The 12,133-nt window shown below is 39.1% G+C and overlaps 1 protein-coding gene and 1 pseudogene across 3 annotated transcripts in view; one reads left to right on the top strand and one right to left on the bottom strand.

Moving 5' to 3' along the window:
• The window catches only part of LYPLA1 (lysophospholipase 1), a 37,207-nt gene that overhangs the window by 16,700 nt on the left and 8,374 nt on the right, over positions 1-12,133 (bottom strand). The window lies entirely within an intron of this gene.
• On the top strand, positions 1,909-2,755 carry LOC105884898 (sideroflexin-1 pseudogene; annotated as a pseudogene).

Consider the following 12,133-nt stretch of genomic DNA (forward strand, 5'->3'; position numbering starts at 1 on the left):
TATAAATGGCAAGAAAGCCCATGTTCATATACTGGAAGACTTACTATTTTTAAGGTGGCAGTGCTCCCCCCAAATGATCTACAGTTGTCTACACAATCTTTATCAGAATCCTAGCTGACTTTGCAGAAACCGACAACCCCATCACTAAAACAATCTTGAAAAAAATAAAGTTAGAGGATTCACACTTTCTAATTTCAAAAGTTATTAGTACTACAAAATAATAGTAAGAAAAACTAGTACTGGAGTAAGAGCAGACATATAAATCAACTCAGAATCAGAAATAAGCCTTCCCATTTATTGTCAACTTATTTCTGAAAAGGGTACCAAAACAAATCAATAGGAAAGAATAGTCTTTTCAACAAATGTGGCTGGGACAAGTGGATATTCACATGCAGTAGAAGGAAGTTGGACTGCTACCTCACCATATATAAAAATTGGACCTAAGACCTAAATGTAAGAGATAAAGCTATTAAACTCCTAAAAGAAAACATACATAAAACTTTGTGACCTTCGACTTGGCAACGGTTTCTTAGATAAGACAACAAAAGTATAATCAACAAAGAAAAAATAAGTAAATTAGAAATCATCAAAACTAAAAACGGTTGTGCTTCAAAGAACACTACGAAGAAAGTGAAAAGACATAGAATGGGAGAAGTATTTGTAAAATATGTATCTAATAAGAGTCTAATATCCACAATACATAAAGGACTCTTAGAACTCACATACAAAAAGACAACCCAATTTAAAAATGAGCAAAAAACTTGAAAAGACATTTCTCCAAAGAAGACATGCAAATGGTCAAGCAGCCCAGGAAATGATGCTCAACATCACTCACCGTTAAGGAAATACAAATCAAAACCACAATGAGATGACCACTTCATACTCCCTAGGATGGCTATAAAAATAACGATAGGAGGAATAAGTTCTAGTGTTCTGTAGAACTGTTTTAACTGTCCTCATTTGATCATTATATTTTGTATACATGTACTAAAGTATCACTCAGTATCCCGTTATTTATTATTTATTTATTTATTTTATTTTTTGAGACAGAATCTTGCTCTGTTGTCTGGGCCAAAGTGCAGTGGCATCGTCATAGCTCACTGCAAGCTCAAACTCCTGGGCCCAAGCAATCCTCCTGCATCAGCCTTGCATATAGCTGGGACTATAGGTACATGCCACCATGCTCGGGTAATTTTCTACTTTTTGTAGAGCCAGGGACTCGCTTTGCTCAGGGTGGTCTTGAACTCCTGGCCTCAAGTGATGCTCCTGCCTCCGCCTCCCAGAGTGCTAGGATTATAGGCACGAGCCACTGTGCCTGGCCATTAGTAACCCATTATTAACATGTTCAATTATGTATCAACGAAGAAGGAAAAATAATTTTTTAAAAACTTGAAAATACAAGAATTGGCAAGGATGTGGAGAAAATGGAACCACTGTACATCGTTGGTGGGAATGTAAAATGGTCAGTCACTATGGACAATTTTGGCAGTTCCTCAAAAAATTAAATATATTGGTGGTGGTGGCGGCGGCGGCGGCACAAGAAGGACTTGCAAGTGGCTCGGGTTGTGGCCCAGGAAGCGGTGTCAAGAAGTCCTACTGTGCCATCAACAAAATATCCAGAATTCCAGCACCTCTTTTAGCCTCCATGCTGCCACCCTGGCCTGAGCTACCATCAGTTCTCTCCTGCATTACTGGAGTAACTTTGCAATGCTCCTCCTGCTTCCACTCTTCTCTCCCCACCGTCTGCTTTCCACACAGCAGCCAGAGAGATCCTTTTAAACTCCCAGGACAATGTCTGGAGAACTGCCACCAAACACTAACATGAAGGAACCCTGATGCAACCAAAGCACTTCTGTTGGATGAGTCAATTATTTCTTCACTGTAATTGACCCCAGGAATATTCTGTTAACAAATGAAAAACTAGATAACGAAAGAAAAGTAGTACATGATTACAGGCAAGGAATTGTTCCTACAGGTCTTACAGGATTCAGCTTTTCACCCTGACGCTGATGAAAAGATTTTAATGGGAAGAATGTCAGCTTGGGTTCTAATGAACATGAGCATCACAGGTTGTACGATGGCATTTTATAGGACTACACCAGCTGTGTTTCTGGCAATAGATTACCCAGTTCTTCAATGCTGCTGTCAGTTACACCAACAGACATGGAGATGTTCCCCTCACTGTAAATGAATTGGGAACGGCTTACATTTCTTCAACTGGTGCTGTAGCAACAGCTCTAGGACTTCATGCATTAACCAAGCATGTCTCACCACTGATAGGACGTTCTGTTCCCTTTGCTGCCGTAGCTGCTGCTAATTGCATTAATATTCCATTAATGAGGCAAAGGGAACTTAAAGTTGGTATTCCTGTCACAGATGAAAACGGGAAATGCTTAGAACTGGCAAATGCTGCAAAGCAAGTCGTCACACAAGTTGTCATCCCCAGAATTCTCTTGGCAGCCCCTGGCATGGCCAGCCCTCCATTGATTATGAACACACTTTAGAAAAGGCCCTTTTGAAGAGGTTCCCATGGATGAGTGTGCCTATTCGAGTTGGATTAGTTGGCTTGTTTGGTGTTTGCTATACCCCTATGTTGTGCTGTTTCCTCAGAAAAGTTCCATGTCTGTGACTAGCTTGGAGGCTGAGCTGCAAGCTAAGATCTGAGAGACCCATTCTGGATTGCGACGCATATACTTCAATAAGGGATTGTAAAGATGGGGAGGAAACCTCTATGGCTAATCCTGCCAACTGCAAACCTGGAGAAGCCACCTGAGTGAGGAAAAGCCTGTTCAACCTGGGTTCTCCCACTTACAAATACCCTTTAAAGAAACACATTAGCCTTTTGGCATAAAGCTGTAGCTTTTTTAGTAATTGTTTTTCAAAGACAATATCCTAGCCCACACCTATGGTTTTAAAAAAGCACTGCTAGACACAGAATATAGGTGCTTAGTATATGCTCAGTAAATACTTACTGATTATCAATCAGTGAAAGGGAATCTGTTTAAAATATTAAATTTTCATCCCACTCCTGTCTCAAATCAAGGAGCTCTCAGCAGTCAATTAGGAAAAAACAAAAGTTCTGAGGCTAACCTATAAAAATTTACCCTTACATATTGAGAAAAATTTGCTTCCAGTTTGGGCAGTGGGCAGGCCCAAAACAGATGATGAAGCTTTTGGATATGTAGGATTAAAGCTCCTTCATATACCTTCCCCAAACCACAGTCATGGACCAGTGCAATACACTTTCCCTGCTGTCAACAAGGACATGCATTATATTGCGAGTGGATTTCCTTGGTTGATTTTTTTAATTTAATGTTTTATGTTATTATAAAGATGTTAATCTTACCTTGCAGTTATTGACTTTATATGCAATTATTTACATCAAATAATCAAATAACTGAAATGCAAAAATGTCTAATTTTGGAAGTATGTTCATACTAATGCTGTAAGACTGGACTGAATCTGGTTTGTCAGATTTTTTTTTTTTTGAGACAGAGTCTCGCTTTGTTGCCCAGGCTAGCGTGAGTGCCGTGGCATCAGCCTAGTTCACAGCAACCTCAAACTCCTGGGCTCAAGCAATCCTGCTGCCTCAGCCTCCTAAGTAGCTGGGACTACAGGCATGCACCCCCATGCCCGGCTAATTTTTTCTCTCTATATAAGTTGGCCAATTAATTTCTTTCTATTTATAGTAGAGACAGGGTCTTGCTCTTGCTCAGGCTGGTTTCAAACTCCTGACCTCGAGTAATCCTCCCGCGTTGGCCTCCCAGAGTGCTAGGATTACAGGTGTGAGCCACCGTGCTCAGCCGGTTTGTCAGATTTTTTAAGAAGTGAGGCCACACAGTTCCAGCTACCTATCTTTTTGTGTCATTCTTAAAGATATCTTTGACTTTCAGAAAGATACAGAGATAATATGTGTATAAATCACAGTGAATTTTACTTGAATATTGTATATTGCATTTTACCCTGTTTGAAAATAATGAAACTATATACCATTGTTTACATCTGAAATAATTTCAGAGATAACATTTAACAAAGATTACATTTCAAGTCTGTAGATGTTTAATGTCATATACAGTTAGCCAGCTGTATCTGTAGGTTCTGGATTCATGAATTCAACCAAATGCAGATTGAAAATATTTTTAAAAAACAATAAAAAATACAACAATGAAAAATAACACAAATAAAAAACCAATACAGGCGAGGTGCAGTGGCTCACACCTATAAACCTAGCACTCTGGGAAGCCAAGGAGGGAGGATCATTTGAGCTCAGGACTTTGAGATCAGCCTGAACAAGTGCGAGACCCTGTCTCTATTAAAAAAAAAAAAAATTAGTGCGCCAGGCATGGTGGTGCATGTCTGTAGTCCCAGCTACTCCGGAGGCTGGAGCAGGATGCTTGAGCTGAGCAGTTTGAGGTTGCAGTGAGCTATGATGCGCTCTACCTGGGGCAACAGAGTGAGAGACTCTGTCTCAAAACAGAAACAAAAAAACCAGAAACGAAAACAAAAACAATACAGTATTGTAATAATTTATATAGTGCTTACATTGTATTCGGTATTATAAATAACTGAGAGATGATTTAATGTATACAGGAGGTGTTCTACAATTTGGCTAATTGCAAAAAAACCACCCCAATATACAGGAGGATGTCTCCAGGTTATATGCAAATATTCCATCATTTTATATCAGAAACTTCGGCATCCTCAAATACCAGCATCCGAGGGAGGGTCTTGGAACCAATCTCCTACAGATACCAAGGGGCAACTGTGGTGGTTGTTTCATTGAGTGCAGATCATTGTAATTCAGAAATTTGTAAGTAAAAAAAATACAGAAGCTATTTAGTTTTGACAGATTTTTTTTCCTGACAATGTAACCAGACTACATTTCCTCATAAAGAAAAAAATGGTGTGCCTTGTGCCTGTGTTTCTCTCTTCTCTGAAAGGATTAGTGGATCTGAAGCTTTAGGTCACCTGGAACCTTTCCTGATGCCATCAGAATCCTCTCATTTTAGATTTTCTGTCTTAAACTGGTTGAAGCAAAATGGCTTCCCCATGACATTCTGGCCTCATTTGGATTCTGTTGCCCTCAACGCTTCTCTTTAAAGAGCGGTAAAAGCCTGAAATTCAGGACAGATCTCCATGAGATGTCTGGAAGCGAAAGCACTTGAGGCCCAGCCCGCTCACCCCAGCTCATCTCAGGGTCTTCACCCCTGGATAATTTGTAGCTCCATCACAGAATGTTAACCTTCAGCAAAGTTAAAGACTGGCTGGAAGGGTGATGAGCTAACCAAAATCTTAAACACACCAGAAGATATGACAAAAGCACAGTTATAAAAGAGTAATGAACATGGAGATGTATCTTTCAAACGTTTTTTGACGCTTCAGACTCTTAATGCTTTTATATAGAAATATTAACTGTATAATCATAGTTTATTTAAAAAACAAGATTAGCAATACGTATTGTTCTTATAAAAATAACTTTTCTGGAGGAAAAAAATCTACATGTAGTATAATTAGCTTGTAAAGGTAAACAGTTATTAACATTTCTATTGACATCATAAATATTATGATGTAAGCATTTAATTCAGTTTTATTTCAGTATTAGCACAGTGTCTTGCCAATGTTGGAGTCAATGTATTATTTCAGTTCAACTGGATGGAATGTTAATAAACTCAGAATGAAAAAAAATTAAATATAGAATTACCACATAACCCAGCAATTCCAATCCTAGGTATACATCCAAGAGAATTTAAAACAGGTACTCAGATATTTGTAAATGAAGTGTTCACGTGGCACTATTCATAACAGCTAAAACAATTCAAATGTCCATCAACGGATATCTGGCTAATATACACATACTGGAAATAATTCAAAGATCCAGGAATGGATATATGGCCAATGTACATACAATGTGATATTAATCCACCATGAAAAGGAATTAAAATACTGATACATGCTCCAAAGTAGATAAACCTCAAAAATACCATGCTAAGTTAAAGACACCAGATACAAAATGTCACTTATTGTATGATTTCATTTATATGAAATGTCTAGAATAGGCAAATTCATGGAGACAGAAAGGAGATTAGAGGTTTCCAAGATGGAAAGAGTGGAACTTGATTACTTATGGGTTTAGGTGTTTTCATGGGCTGATAAAAATGCTTTGTAACTAGATAGTAGGGATGGTTGTACAATACTGTGAATGTACTAAATGCCAATGAAGTGTTCACATTAAAATAGTTAATTTTACCTATTTGGTACAAAGAACACTATTCTGATAATGAGCACACCAAAAGCCCTGACTTAAGCATTACACAAGATATCCATGTAATAAAAACCCGTGTATCCCTTAATATTTTGAAATTTAAAAAATGGTTAGTTTTATATTAATTTTACCGCAAATGTTTAAAAAAAGAAACTTCAATTAAAAATAAGCAAAGGACTTGAATAGAAATTTCTCCAAAGACACATAAATGGTTAGTAAGCACATGAAAAGATGCTCTACATCATTAAGTAATTAGAATCAATGCAAATGAAAACCACTGTGAGATACCATTTCATATCCACCATAATGGCTATCATCAAAAAGGTAATACAGGCCGGGCGCTGTGGCTCACGCCTGTAATCCTAGCTCTTGGGAGGCCGAGGCGGGCGGATTGCTCAAGGTCAGGAGTTCAAAACCAGCCTGAGCAAGAGCGAGACCCCGTCTCTACTATAAATAGAAAGAAATCAATTGGCCAACTGATATATATATATAAAAAATTAGCCGGGCATGGTGGCACATGCCTGTAGTCCCAGCTACCAGGGAGGCTGAGGCAGAAGGATCGCTCGAGCCCAGGAGTTTGAGGTTGCTGTGAGCTAGGCTGACGCCACGGCACTCACTCTAGCCTGGGGAACAAAGCGAGACTCTGTCTCAAAAAAAAAAAAAAAAAAAAAAAAAAAAAAGGTAATACAAGTGTTAAAGAGGATTGCAAGAAATAAGAACTTTCATACATCGTTCACAGAAATGTGAATGGTAACGCCACTTTGGAAGACAGTCTGGCAGGTTCTCAAAAGGGCAAACATACATGATCCAGCAATTCTATTCCTAAGTCTATACATAAGAGTACTGAAAACATATGCCTGGACAAAACCACTTGTACACAAATGTTCTTAACAGCATTACTCAGCCTCAAGGTGGAAACAATCCAAACATCCATCAAATAAATGATGAATGAATATGGGCAAGGTGCAGTGGCTCACACCCAATCCCAGCACTCTGGGAGACTGAGGTGGCAGTATTGCTTGAGGCTGGGAGTTCGAGAGCAGTCTGCACAACAAAGCGAGATTTTGTCTCTACAAAAATTTAAAAAAATAGCCAGGCACGGTAGCATGTGCCTGTAGTCCCAGCTACTTGGGAGGCTGAGGCAGGAGAATTGTTTGAGCCAGGAGTTTAAGGCTGCAGTGACCTATAATCACACTACTGCACTCCAGCCTGGATGACAGAGCAAGATCCTATCTCAAAAAGAAAAGAAGAAAAAAATGATGAATGAACAAACAAAATGCAGTATATTTACTCAATAGAGCACAATTCTATTTATACGAAATGTCCAGGACACGAAAATATATAGAGATAAAAGTAGATTAGTAGTTGCTTAGGGCTTGGGACAAAGGGGGATTGGGGTGATATTTAAAGAGTTTCTTTTTGGGGTAATGAAAATGTTCTAAAATGGACTGTGGTGATAGTTGCACAACTTGTGGTGAATATATTTAAAACCATTGAATAACATACGAGTGAATTGTGTGGTATATGAATTACACGTCAATAAAACTGTTACCAAAAATAAAGACAAAGAATGCATGACTGAGCCCATTCAAGAGGAATCATTAGAAAGACCCAAGTTCAGGATCATTCTACAGAATGCGAAGAACATAAGGCTATAAAAGAAATGAAAGACAGAAAAACTGATAAACTGTTTCAGACTGAAGATATGACAGCTAAAAGTAACACATATTCCTGGAAGGGATCCTGGACCAGGAAGGAAAGAGACACTGTGGACTGGATGGCAGTGTTGAGTCAATGCTGATTTCCTAACTTGGAGTGTGGTATGGTGGTTATGTGGAAGTGTCCTTGTACATGGGAAATACACACAAGAGTACTTACAGGTGATGGAAGATGACATTAGCATGTTGATCTCAAGAGTTACAAAAACACTCTTAATCAACAGATGATTTGGGGATGGACACGTCTGAAGCTCTTACTCGAGAAGGGAGGGGAAGGATGGGCAATATATGTAACCTTAACACTTGCATCCCCATAATACGCTAAAAAAAAAAAAATAAAAAAAAAAAACAACCATCCTCTAACATGCCTGTCTGTTGTAGGTGTTGACACTGTGGCCGTTGTGTGCCTGGAATGGTTGAAAATTGAATGTAATCATTCCCAGAGCAGGAGAGGCTGCTGGAGCACTTGGCAAGCAGTTGCTTCCACCTTGAAGCAGAGGTATTATACTTTATAATACCAAGGACAGCAAAAGACCTACATCAGGGGTCCTCAAACTTTTTAAACAGGGGGCCAATTCACTGACCCTTAGACCGTTGGAGGGCCATTGGAGAGTACAGCACACATTCCACACATGCGCACTGTGGGTCCAGGACAAGTTGGCTGCTAAGCGGGACAGGCAGAGGCAGCAAAAACACCCACGGGTCGTAGTTTGAGGACACCTGACCTACATTCTCCATATTGTAGAGAGGACCACAAGTGGAATGTATACTTGAGTTTCTTTTTTTTTCTTTCCTATAGTAGCAGTCAACTTAATGGTTTCCAAAATATGTTCTATGGAACCTTGAGATGTTAATATTTCTGCAAAAAAGAGTATTATTTGGTCAAAAAAAAATCAATAGATGAGTTTATATATCTATATCTATCCATATACATACATATATGGGGAGTTGTGGCAGGTGAAACCAGACACAGGACTGAGAGCACACACAATGGAACAATGGGGAAGCTCTGTGACAGCAATATGGAATTTCTTTATACACAAGGACATATTAACTGGGTGCTGTGGCACAGGCCACTTGGAAGGCTAGGGCAGGAGGATTGCTTGAGCCCAGGAGTTCAAGGCTGCAGTGAACTATGATCCTGCACTCTAGCCTGGGGCAACAGAGCAAGATCCTGTCTCTAAAAATAAATAAATAAAAATTTTTAAAAAGTATAAAGTACACATTTATAAAAAATTTTTGAGTTTAGCATGATAAAAAATTATGTTCAAATGGATAAATCTTATAAATATAATGGACAAAAGGAGCTGGACACAGACGGAGCTATACCATATGACGCCATTTATATGAAGGCCAAAAACAGACAAAACTACAGTAATGGAAGTGAAAATAATGGTTACCTTTGGGGATGCAAGTGAGAATAATGGTTACCTTTGGGGATGGGAGGGTATGGATGGGAAAGGGAACTGGAAATGTTCTATAGCTTCATCAGGTTGACGGTTACATGGGTCTGTGTATATAAAAATTTATCCAGCTGGCCGGGTGCGGTGGCTCACGCCTGTAATCCTAGCTCTTGGGAGGCCGAGGCGGGCGGATTGCTCAAGGTCAGGAGTTCAAAACCAGCCTGAGCAAGAGCGAGACCCCGTCTCTACTATAAATAGAAAGAAATTAATTGGCCAACTGATATATATATATATATATATATAAAATTAGCCGGGCATGGTGGCACATGCCTGTAGTCCCAGCTACTCGGGAGGCTGAGGCAGCAGGATTCGCTTGAGCCCAGGAGATTGAGGTTGCTGTGAGCTAGGCTGACGCCATGGCACTCACTCTAGCCTGGACAACAAAGCGAGACTCTGTCTCAAAAAAAAAAAAAAAAATTTATCCAGCTGAACATTTAAGATTTGATATTTGACTATATTACAATCCAATATAACTTTCAAGATAATTTTTAAAAATAGGACATCCAAGTCAAAAAGGTTTCTAGACTGATCTGAGTTTAGAACTGCGTAACAGTTGCAAACCAACTGATAAATTATCCTCTACCTACCAGATTCAACTACTAGTGAAGTACAGAGGGTCCCTGATTTAACGCTGGTTCGACTTAAGATTTTTTGACTTTATGGTGGTGCGAAGGCAAAACACATTCAGTATACTCTTCGACTTTTCCAGTGTAGATGGGTTTATCGGGACATAACCTCATTGTAAGTTAAGGAGCATCCGTATTCAGCTAAGGGTCACTGGAGTTGTCTGAATTTGGCCTTTTCTGGGCTACCTGCTGCTCAGTGCTGATCTAGACTCTACTGACTTTGCAGTAAGCAATAAAAGAGAGAAAGCTGAAGGAAATGAGCTGGCTTCCCTGAGATAAGTCTGAAAAGATTTAGGAAATCATTTTAAGACAGGATTACAGATTCTGCAGATAGAATCAGCTTCTGCCATCTGCTAAGAGAAATGTAAAAATATGTGCAGTATTAAGTGACTCAAGCATATTATTACAGGTCTATGTTAAACAACCCCTTTAATTGGTTTTTCATTGCTGTTTATGTTTTATACTTCAATTTATTACAGGCTATTTATTCACTTGACTGTGATATCTTTTTTGAATATATTTATTTTTCATTGTTAATAATCACTAAGTTTTCTGTCTCATATTTTCAGAATTAGGAATATTTCACAATACATGTATATAGTTAGCTTTGGAAACAGTACACTTACATTTTAATGTGTAAAATAAGCAATATTATGTAGCAATGGTAAATACATGGCATATGGGCTACCACTCCCAGATGGTGGGCCCACAGTAGACATTACCAAGCAATCAAGACACTCTGCTAGAGCCTTGACATTTAGAGACCTTTTCAACAAAGTGATCCAATCAGCATTTAAAGTATACAACTGGCCAGGTACAGTGGCATACACTTATAATCCCAGCACCTTGGAAGGAAGAGGCAGCAGAATTGCTCGAGGCCAGTTCAAGACTAGCCTGGCAATTTAGGGAGACTTCCTCCCTACAAAACATAAAAAGTTAGCTGGCCATGGTGGCAGACACCTGTAGTCACAACTACTGGAGGGTCTTAGGCAGGAAGATTGTCTGAGCCCAAGCGTTTGAGGCTGAAGTGAGCTATGACTGCACACTGCACTCCAGCCTAGTTGATAGAGCAAGGCTCGGTCTTTATAAAACCTATCTGCTGCCCCTACAAAAGATAACAGTATAGCCACATTACAAAATGTTATTTCCATGGTCATTGCCAATGCTGATTTTATGTAAATGTTTCTGTTTCTATGTTTTTTAATTTCTTTTTTTTTTTTTTTTTTTGAGACAGAGTCTCACTCTGTTGCCCAGGTTAGAGTGAGTGTCATGGCGTCAGACTAGCTCACAGCAACCTCAAACTCCTGGGCTCAAGCGATCCTACTGCCTCAGCCTCCCGAGTAGCTGGGAATACAGGCATGCGCCACCATGCCTGGCTGATTTTTTCTATATATATTAGTTGGCCAATTAATTTCTTTTTATTTATAGTAGAGACGGGGTCTCACTCTTGCTCAGGCTGGTTTAGAACTCCTGACCTTGAGCAATCCTCCCACCTCAGCCTCCCAGAGTGCTAGGATTACAGGCGTGAGCCACCGCTCCCGGCCTTCTTTTTCAATTTCTAAGTATATCATTACTGTATTTTCTATTTCAGGATTTGTGCTAATGACCACAGGTATAACTAAACAAGCCCCAAACATCATGGTTATTATTTCAGCTAATTACAGCTTTGGGAATGCATGGCCACTAAGAAACTACACTTAGGAAACAATCTTCCACCTATTAAAGTCCAAAATGAAATATAGGTTCAGTTATTTTCCTTAAAACATTACTACATATAACAAAAGCTTTACTTACCATGGTTGGCTAAGGTAGCTGACTGCTTTACTCTCTTATAGTTTACAAAGTAAAGCCATTTTAAAAAGTATATTGAGAAGACATGAATCAATGGTGATTAGACAAACAGAATAAAATTTTAAATTTGGTATTAATTTTAGAATTGTTCTTTTTAAAACTTTTTTATTATTATAGATTTTTTAGTGACAGGGTCTCACTCTGTCACTCAGGCTAGAGTGCAGTGGTGTGATCATAGCTCACTATAGCTAGAACTACAGACAGGCATGTGCC

This window comes from Microcebus murinus, chromosome 7, assembly GCF_040939455.1.
Source record: "Microcebus murinus isolate Inina chromosome 7, M.murinus_Inina_mat1.0, whole genome shotgun sequence".
Classification (NCBI taxonomy): Eukaryota; Metazoa; Chordata; class Mammalia; order Primates; family Cheirogaleidae; genus Microcebus; species Microcebus murinus.